This window comes from Salvelinus sp. IW2-2015, linkage group LG36 (assembly GCF_002910315.2).
Source record: "Salvelinus sp. IW2-2015 linkage group LG36, ASM291031v2, whole genome shotgun sequence".
Classification (NCBI taxonomy): Eukaryota; Metazoa; Chordata; class Actinopteri; order Salmoniformes; family Salmonidae; genus Salvelinus; species Salvelinus sp. IW2-2015.
In genome coordinates, this window is record NC_036875.1 from 5,667,774 (window position 1) to 5,676,778 (window position 9,005).

The following is a 9,005-nucleotide window of genomic DNA, read 5'->3' on the forward strand; positions in this document are numbered from 1 at the left end:
GCCAGAGTTACACCAGGAATGCACAATCCCTCCATCAGTGCTCAGACTGTCCGCAATAGGCTGAGAGAGGCTGGATTGAGGGCTTGTAGGCCTGTTGTAAGGCAGGTCCTCACCAGACATCACCGGCAACAACGTCGCCCATGAGCACAAACCCACCGTCGCTGGACCAGACAGGACTGGCAAAAAGTGCTCTTCACTGACGAGTCGCAGTTTTGTCTCACCAGGGGTGATGGTTGGATTTGTGTTTATCGTCGAAGGAATGAGCGTTACACCGAGGCCTGTACTCTGGAGCGGGATTGATTTGGAGGTGGAGAATCCGTCATGGTCTGGGGCGGTGTGTCACAGCATCATCGGACTGAGCTTGTTGTCATTGCACGCAATCTCAACGCTGTGCGATACAGGGAAGACATCCTCCTCCCTCATGTGGTACACTTCCTGTAGGCTCATCCTGACATGACCCTCCAGCATGACAATTCCACCAGCCATGCTGCTCGTTCTGTGCGTGATTTCCTGCAAGACAGGAATGTCAGTGTTCTGCCATGGCCAGCGAAGAGCACGGATCTCAATCCCATTGAGCACGTCTGGGACCTGTTGGATCGGAGGGGGAGGACTAGGGCCATTCCCCCCAGAAATGTCCGGGAACGTGCAGGTGCCTTGGTGGAAGACTGGGGTAACATCTCACAGAAGGAATCTGGTGCAGTCCATGAGGAGGAGATGCACTGCAGTACTTACAGCTGGTGGCCACACCAGATACTGACCGTAACTTTTGATTTTGACCCCCCTTTGTTTAAGGACACATTATTCAATTTCTGTTAGTCACATGTCTGTGRAACTTGTTCAGTTTATGTCTCAGTTGTTGAATCTTGTTTTGTTCATACAAATATTTACACATGTTAAGTTTGCTGAAAATAAACGCAGTTGACAGTGAGAGGACATTTTCTTTTTTTGCTGAGTTCATAAGGAAATCAGTCAATTGATTTAAATTCATTAGGCCCTAATCTATGGATTTCACAGAACTGGGAATAAACACAGCTACACTACAGTGCCTTCGGGAACCGACCCCTTGAATTTTTCAWCATTTTATAACGTAACAGCCTTATTCTAAAATTGATTAAATAMAATTCTCAGTTATCTAACCCCATAATTGTTGCAAATGTATTAAAAATTAACAACAGTAATACCCTTTGCTATGAGACTTGAAATTGAGCTCAGGTGCATCCTGTTTCCATTGATCATCCTTGAGATGTTTCTACAACTTGATTGGAGTCCACCTGTGGTAAATTAAATCAATTGGACATGATTTGGAAAGACACACATCTCTCTATATAAGGTCCAACAGTTGACAATGCATCTCAGAGCAAAAACCAAGCCATGAGGTCGAAGGAATTGTCCGTAGAGTACCGAGACAAGATTGCGTCGAGGCTAAGATTTGGGTASGATACCAAAACATTTCTGCAGCATTGAAGGTTCCCAAGAACACAGTGGCCTCCATCATTCTTAAATGGAAGAAGTTTGGAACCGCCAAGACTCTTCCTTGAGCTAGCCGCCCGGCCAATCTGAGCAATCGGGGGAGAAGGGCCTTGGTCAGGGAGGTGACCAAGAACCCAATGGTCACTCTGACAGAGCTCTAGAGTTCTTCTGTGGAGATGGGAGAACCTTCCAGAAGGACAACCATCTCTGCAGCACTCCACCATTTAGGCTTTAATGGCAATGGCCAGACGGAAACCACTCAGTAAAAGGCACATGACAGCCCGTTTGGAGTTTTCCAAAAGGCACCTAAATACTCTCAGACCATGAGAAACAAGAATCTCTGGTCTGATGAAACCAAGATTGAAGCATGGTGGTGGCAGCATCATGCTGTGGGGTTGTTTTGGACTGGGAGACTAGTCAGGATCGAGGCAAAAATGAACGGAGCAAAGTACAGAGAGATCCTTCATGCAATCCTGCTCAAAGCGCTCAGGACCTCAGACTGGGGTGAATGTTTACCTTTCAACAGGACAGCGACACTAAGCACACAGTCAAGACAACGCATGAGTGGCTTCGGAAAAAGTCTCTGAATGTCCTTGAGTGGCCCAGCCAGAGCCCAGACTTGAACAAGATCGAAAATCTCTGGAGTAACCTGAAAATAGCWGTGCAGCATCACTCCCCATCCAACCTGACAGAGCTTGAGAGGATCTGCAGGGAAGAATGGGAGAAACTCCCCAAATACAGGTGTGCCAAGCATGTAGCGTCATACGCAAGAAGACTCAAGGCTGTAATCACTGCCAAAGGTGCTTCAACATACCTTTCCGTACTGAGTAAAGGGTCTGAATAATTATGTGAATGTGATATTTCAGTTTCTTATTTGTAATAAATTAGCAAGCATTTCTAAAACCTGTTTTTRCTTTGTCATTATGGGGTATTGTGTGTAGATTGATGAGGGGAAAAAATAATTTCATCAATTTTAGAATAAGGCTGTAACGTAACAAAATGTGGAAAAAGTCAAGGGGTCTGAATACTTTCCGAAGGCACTGTATATATACATTAGTTGATTTGGCTATTTCAACCACACCCGTCTCTGCACACAGCCATGCAATCTCCACAGGAAAACATTGGAAGAAGAATGGCCTCACTGAAGAACTCAGTGACTTTCAACGTGGCACTGTCATACGATGCAACCTTTCCGACGAGTCAGTTCAGCAAATYTCTGCCCTGCTAGAGCTGCCTCTGTCAACTGAAGTGGAAATGTCTAGGAGCAACAACGGCTCTACCGCAAAGTGGCAGGCCACACAAGCTCACAGCACGGGACCACCAAGTGCTGAAGTGCGTAGCATGTAGAAATTGTCTGTTCTCGGTTACAACACTCACTACCAAGTTCTAAACTGCCTCTAGAAGCAACTGTTCATTGGGAGCTTCATGAAATGGGTTTCCATGGCCAAACAGCCGCACACAAGCCTAAGATCACCATGCGCAATGCCAAGCATCGGCTGGAGGTGTGTAAAGCTTGCCGCCATTGGACTCTGGAGCATTGAAAATGCATTCCATGGAGTGATGAATTATGCTTCACCATTTGGCAGTCCAATGGACAAATCTGGGTTTGCAGATGCCAGGGGAACGCTACCTGTCTGAATGCATAGAGCCAACTATAAAGTTTGGTGGAGGAAGAATAATGGTCTGGTGCTGATTTTCATGGTTTGAGCTAGGCCCCTTACTTCCAGTGAAGGGAAATCTTAACGCTACAGCATACAATTACATTCTAAATGATTCCAGTGACAACAGTTTGGGGAATGCCCTTTCCTGTTTTAGCATGACAATGCCCTCGTGCACAATGCAAGGTAAATACAGAAATGGTTTGTTGAGATCAGTGTGAAATAAATTGACTGGCCTACACAGAGCCCTGAACTCAACCAAATCGAACACCTTTGGGAGGAATTGGAACGCCAACTGTGAGCCAGGCCTAATCGCCCAACATCAGTGCCTGACCTCACTAATGGTCCTGTGGCTGAATGGAAGCAAGTCCCTGCAGTAATGTTCCAACATCTAGCGGAAAGCCTTCCCAGAAGAGTGAAGGCTGTTAAAGCAGAAAAGGGGGGACCAAATCCATATTATTGCCCATGATTTTGGAATGAGATGTTCGACAAGCAGGTGTCCACATACTTTTGGTAATGTAGTATACCTTTTTTTTTTTAAGTATGGGTGTGGATCAGAAAACCAGTCAGTATCTGATGTGACCATCATTTGCCTCATGCAGCGCGACACATCTCCTTCGCATAGAGTTGATCAGCCTGTTGATGGTGGCCTGTGGAATATTTTCCCACTCTTCAATGGCTGTGGGAAATGGAACACAATGTTCCGCACGTCGATTCAGAGCCTCCCAAACATGCTCAATGGGTGAACTGTCTGGTAAATATGCAAGCCATGGAAGAACTGGGAGATTTTCAGCTTCAAGGAATTGTGTACAGATCCTTGCGACATGGGGCTGTACATTATCATGCTGAAACTTGAGGTGATGGTGGCAGATGAATGGCATGACAATGGGCCTCAGGATCTTGTCACGGTATCTCTGTGCATTCAGATTGCCATCAATAAAATGCTTTGTTTTCGCTGTCCTTAGTTTATGCCTGCCCATACCATAACTCCACCGCCACCATGGGGCAGTCTCTTCACAGCGTTGACATCATCAAACCGCTTGCCCACAAGTCTGCCATCTGCCCGGTACAGTTGAAACCGGGATTCATCCGTGAAGTGCACACTTCTCCAGAGTGGCAGTGGCCATTGCCCACTGAAGTCAGTTATAACGCCAAACTGCAGTCAGGTGAGGACCTTGGTGAGGATGACGAGCATGCAGATAAGCATCCCTGAGACGTTTTCTGACACACTTTGTGCAGAAATTCTTCGGTTGTGCAAACCCACAGTTTCATCAGCTGTCCGGATGGCTGGTCTCAGACGATCCCAAAGGTGAAGAAGCCGGATGTGGAGGTCCTGGGCTGGCGCGTTACCAGTGGTCTGAGGTTGTGAGGCCGGTTGGATGTACTGCCAAAATCTCTAAAATGATGAAGGTGGCTTATGATAGAGAAATTAAATTATCTCATAATGGCTCTGGTGGACATTCCTGCAGTCAGCATGCCAATTGCATGCTCCCTCAACTTGAGACATCTGTGGCATTGTGTTGTGTGACAAAACTGCACATTTTAGATTGTCCATTTACTGTCCCCAGCAGAAGGTGCACCTGTGTAATGTGATGTATTGTCCCAAAAATAACACTTTGTATTCAGGACAAAAAGTTAATTGCTTTGCCACATTTTTGTAGTACTGCTTTAGTACCTTGTTGTAATGTTTTGGTGGAATATTTGTATTCTGTATAGACTTTTCACTCAATTAGGTTAGTATTGTGGATACATCCTCAGTTTTCTCCTATCACAGTCATTAAACTCTAACTGTTTGAAAGTCACTATTAGAATCATTGTGAAATCCCTGAGTGATTTCCTTCCTCTCTGGAAACTGAGTTAGAAAGGACACCTGTATCTTTCTAGTGACTAGGTGTATTGATACAACATCTAAAGTGTAATTAATAACTTCACCATGCTCAAAGGGATATTCATTGTCTGCTTTTTTTCCCATCTATCAATAGCTGCTCTTCTTTGCGAGTCAATGGGAAATCTCCCTGGTCTTTGTGATTGAATCTGTGTTTGAAATTCACTGCTCGACTGAGGGACATTTCAGATAATCAGATGTGTGTGGTACAGAGATGAGGTAGTCATTCAAAAATCATGTTAAACACTAGTATTGCACACAGAGTGAGTCCATGCAACTTTGAGACTTGTTAAGTACATTTTTACTCCTGAACTTATTTAGGCTTGCCATAGCAAAGGGGTTGAATACGTACTGACTCAAGACATTTCAGCTTTTCATTTTTTACTAATTTGTAAAATCTTTAAAAAACATAATTCCACTTTGACATTATGTGGTATTGTGTGTAGGCCAGTGACCAAAAAAATCACAAAAACACAACATTTTGGTGAAAAAGTGAAGGGGTGTGAATACAAAGGGTGTGTACAAGGAGTGTGTATACAGGCTCCCGGGTTGCACAGCGATCTAAGGCACTGCATCTCAGTGCTAGAGGAGTCACTAAAGACCCTRGTTTGATCCCGGGCTGTATCACAACCGGCCATGATCGGGAGTCCCATAGGGCGGCACAAAAGTGGCCCAGCGTCGTCCGGGTTTGGCTGGTGTAGGCCGTCATTGTAAAATAAGAATTTGTTCTTAACTGACTTGCCTAGTTAAATAAAGATGAAATAACATTTAAAAAAATAAAAAATACGGGCAGCTGTATCGCYGGCGGTAGCTAGTAACGTGGCAATTTTTTGGACTCCCAGGTTTATACTTCAAGTAGGACAGCAGGCTACACAAGAAATAACTAATATTGGTAGCCATCTAGACGTCACCGTGATACAGTCTACTCAATGGGGAGAGCATGAACTGCAACCACACTGGGACAGTGTCCYTAGCTGTCACAACCCTGTGATTCGGTTCACCTGGCTCTCAGCTGCGCGACATACGTCATCATTTTACAGGCCAGGAGTGTCCGTACAGCCTCTCCCCCTTACCATTTGTTTAATTTAAACAACATTGTTAAATAAGGTCATAGTATTAGCTAAACCTTCTCTCTTTAACAGTAGTATCAACACATTTGGTGGTGCTGAAAGAAAGGAACATGTGAATTTGGTCAAATAATATGTGTTATTGTTTAGGCTTGTCAATATTTTATTATATAGTTAACTAGGGTTTGAAGAAGGTGCACAGTATCTACAGTTACAGCTTATTTGTATTTGTTCAGTGCCTCAATTTATTTCATGAACAGTATTGGATATGGCTGTACAGATTCCTGTCTCGAATCAACCCAAGATGATGAAACGTGAAGAAGGGACAAAGTGCATGACAAGGTGGCCCAGATGAAGCAGCTGTTTTCAACCCCATTGCCTCATTCTTCAAAGAGCTAACTGAGTTTGAATGAAGACCTCTAGTGAGGTAAGTACACACACGACACAAGCTTGACATGTCCCTTGTCACCTGTCTTTTTACCGACAGAGTAACAGCCCTGGTGCTCTCTGTCTCTCATTCTATTATTTTTTCTTTTTCCAGGCTTGTCATAGGGGTGAGGAGAGCTGTCAAATCAGAACTGAGGAGGATTGTTAGGGAGCCTCATAAGGAACACCTGATGCTGTGCTGACTTCTCTCTCCTGGATGCTCTCCTGCCCAAACTGTCCCGTTGTGTTTCACTGCCTCTGAATCGCCTTACGCCGAATAGAGTTGCCCCTGATCGTAGATCTAGAATTGTACCCAATCTCAATTTTAAATCTCCCTCTGTCTCTCGCTCCCCCACACCTCCCACATACAATATAGTTTTAAAATAAGTGTTGTAATGATGCTCTTATTTGGTTACACATGTTAACTGTTGTTACTTCTATTTTCCATTCTGTTGTTCATTTGCAGTTAATTTTGTTACCAATTTGAAAAAAAWTATTTTATGTACGAATGTATTGTTTTCCTACGTTTACTTTTCAGTGAGACTTTCCCTGTAAATTTACAGCATAATCCTGGAACCTGAGTTGCCAGGTTAATGCTGTAATTTTGCTTTAGAGCAGAGAAGCTGTAATATATTTCACGTTAGTAATCTCCTTACTGTAAAACATTACAGCATCCCTGCTGTAAATTTACAGCAGGGATGCTGAATGCTGTAATATGTTTTACAGTAAGGAAAATAGTACTGTAATATACACTATATTATAGCATCTCTGGTGCCAGTATAATGCTGTACATTTACAGGGAAAAGTTTTACAGTGCATAATGGCACACACGGGCAGCCAGGCAGTGTGCAGTAGGTAGCTAGATGACCAGGAGTTGTCATAAGGCTGGACACAGCAATGACAGCTGAACCACACACACACAATCCCACAAGCATGACAAACAAGAACCACAGCATGAGAAGAACAGAAGAAGGAGGAAACATTTCCACAGACCTTGTCAGAAGCCGCAGAGCCGTAGAAAACGTTTTTTTCCTTCTCCAGTCCTCTCTCTTTTGCTCCTCTCTCTCTCACTCCTGCGTGTGCAGCTCCCTCCCCTTCTGTCTCTCAGCTGCTGAGCTCTTGCAGTTCTCAGGAAATGAATGGGGAGCTGCACAGAGAACTGTTGTACTTGCAAATGACTTAGCTTGCCCGCCCCCATCACATGATCTGCTAAATGTAGGGTGGGCCAGTGGGTGGAGGCTTCATAGGCAACTGGGAAGACAATATACTCTAGCTTGAACAGCATGCATCTAATTACATGGGGCCCCTCGTGGGAGGTTTCCGACGCATCCGCCCAGGCAGGCAGCTCTCTCTCACTCTCACTCTCACTCTCTCTCCCTGCCTCTTTTTCTCTCTGCCTCTCAGGGCTGGGGGTGATCACTGGAGTGCCTCCCCATTTTAAAGGGACAATCAGCAGTTGCTAAATTCATTTTTGGACTTATAAATTAATGATATGTACCCATTGATTCGTATAAATGCCTCATGAGCACAGTTCAAACAACAAGCTCTCATAATCTCACTGCAGAATTAGACGTTCATCCAAGTTCTCCAAACGTGAAATGTCAAAGCTGCTCCAAACCTCAAAATTAGAAGTGTTTTTGAAGCTCCTGCTGCTCTGTATCGTTCCATTTCTCCAAAAGTCAAATTTCAAAGGTAAGGTTTAAGGTTTGGGATATGGTTAAATCATAACGTTTAGGTGCTCATTCCAAATGGTTAAGGTAAGGGTTAAGGTTTGGGATAGACTTACAACCAAAAATAAAAAACAGTGTTCATTGCTGAGATCAAACACACAACCTTCTGATCAAAGTCATGGGATTATGGCTTTCCACCATCTCTGCCATTCCAGAATTCTACCAAAACCCTAGTCTACTTGATGGTAGCAGCGCTCACTGTTGCCCCTAGTGGCCAGTTTTGAAGGCATTTTCCGACGTCCTCAGGACTTGGATAGATGTCCAATTTCTATGTTAATCTTGAACGTCCTGGTTTACCCCATCAGAACCCGACATATAAACTTCTTCTAATCCAATGTTTGTTTGCATTTACTTTGTTTACAAACACTGTATAGCCCAAAAACATGGTTAAACCTATACTTTTGATATCGTGGATGGTCAGTTCTTGCATCCATAGCACTGCCTTTTGAATTTGAGAGTGGTTATATTTCTCCAGCYCCATCCCTCCACTTTTTACAGAAACAGTGGTGGGGAAGATGCTTTGTTATTGTTTCAACTGCTGATTGCTGCTTTAAAAGAGAAAGAGAGAGTAGAAGATAGGAGAGAGAGGGGATAGTGAAGACCCATCCTACTGGGCAAAAACTGGGGGAATCAACGCTGTTTCCATGTAATTTCAGCAGCAAAATTCAATGTGATGACGTCGGATCAACCTGGCAAACTGATTGTATTTTTTTAAATGGAATTTAGTATTTAATTTGGAAAGTATTCTGACTTCTTGACTTTTTCCACA

The 9,005-nt window shown here is 43.9% G+C and overlaps 1 protein-coding gene across 1 annotated transcript in view; it reads right to left on the minus strand.

Moving 5' to 3' along the window:
• LOC111959440 (Krueppel-like factor 12) overlaps positions 1 to 7,677 on the minus strand; it is a 187,176-nt gene extending 179,499 nt beyond the window's left edge. The window contains exon 1 of the mRNA XM_023980986.2: positions 7,500 to 7,677. The gene's annotated coding sequence lies outside the window, so the exon portion shown is untranslated. The remainder of the gene's footprint in view (positions 1 to 7,499) is intronic.
• Positions 7,678 to 9,005: the final 1,328 nt, after the last annotated feature.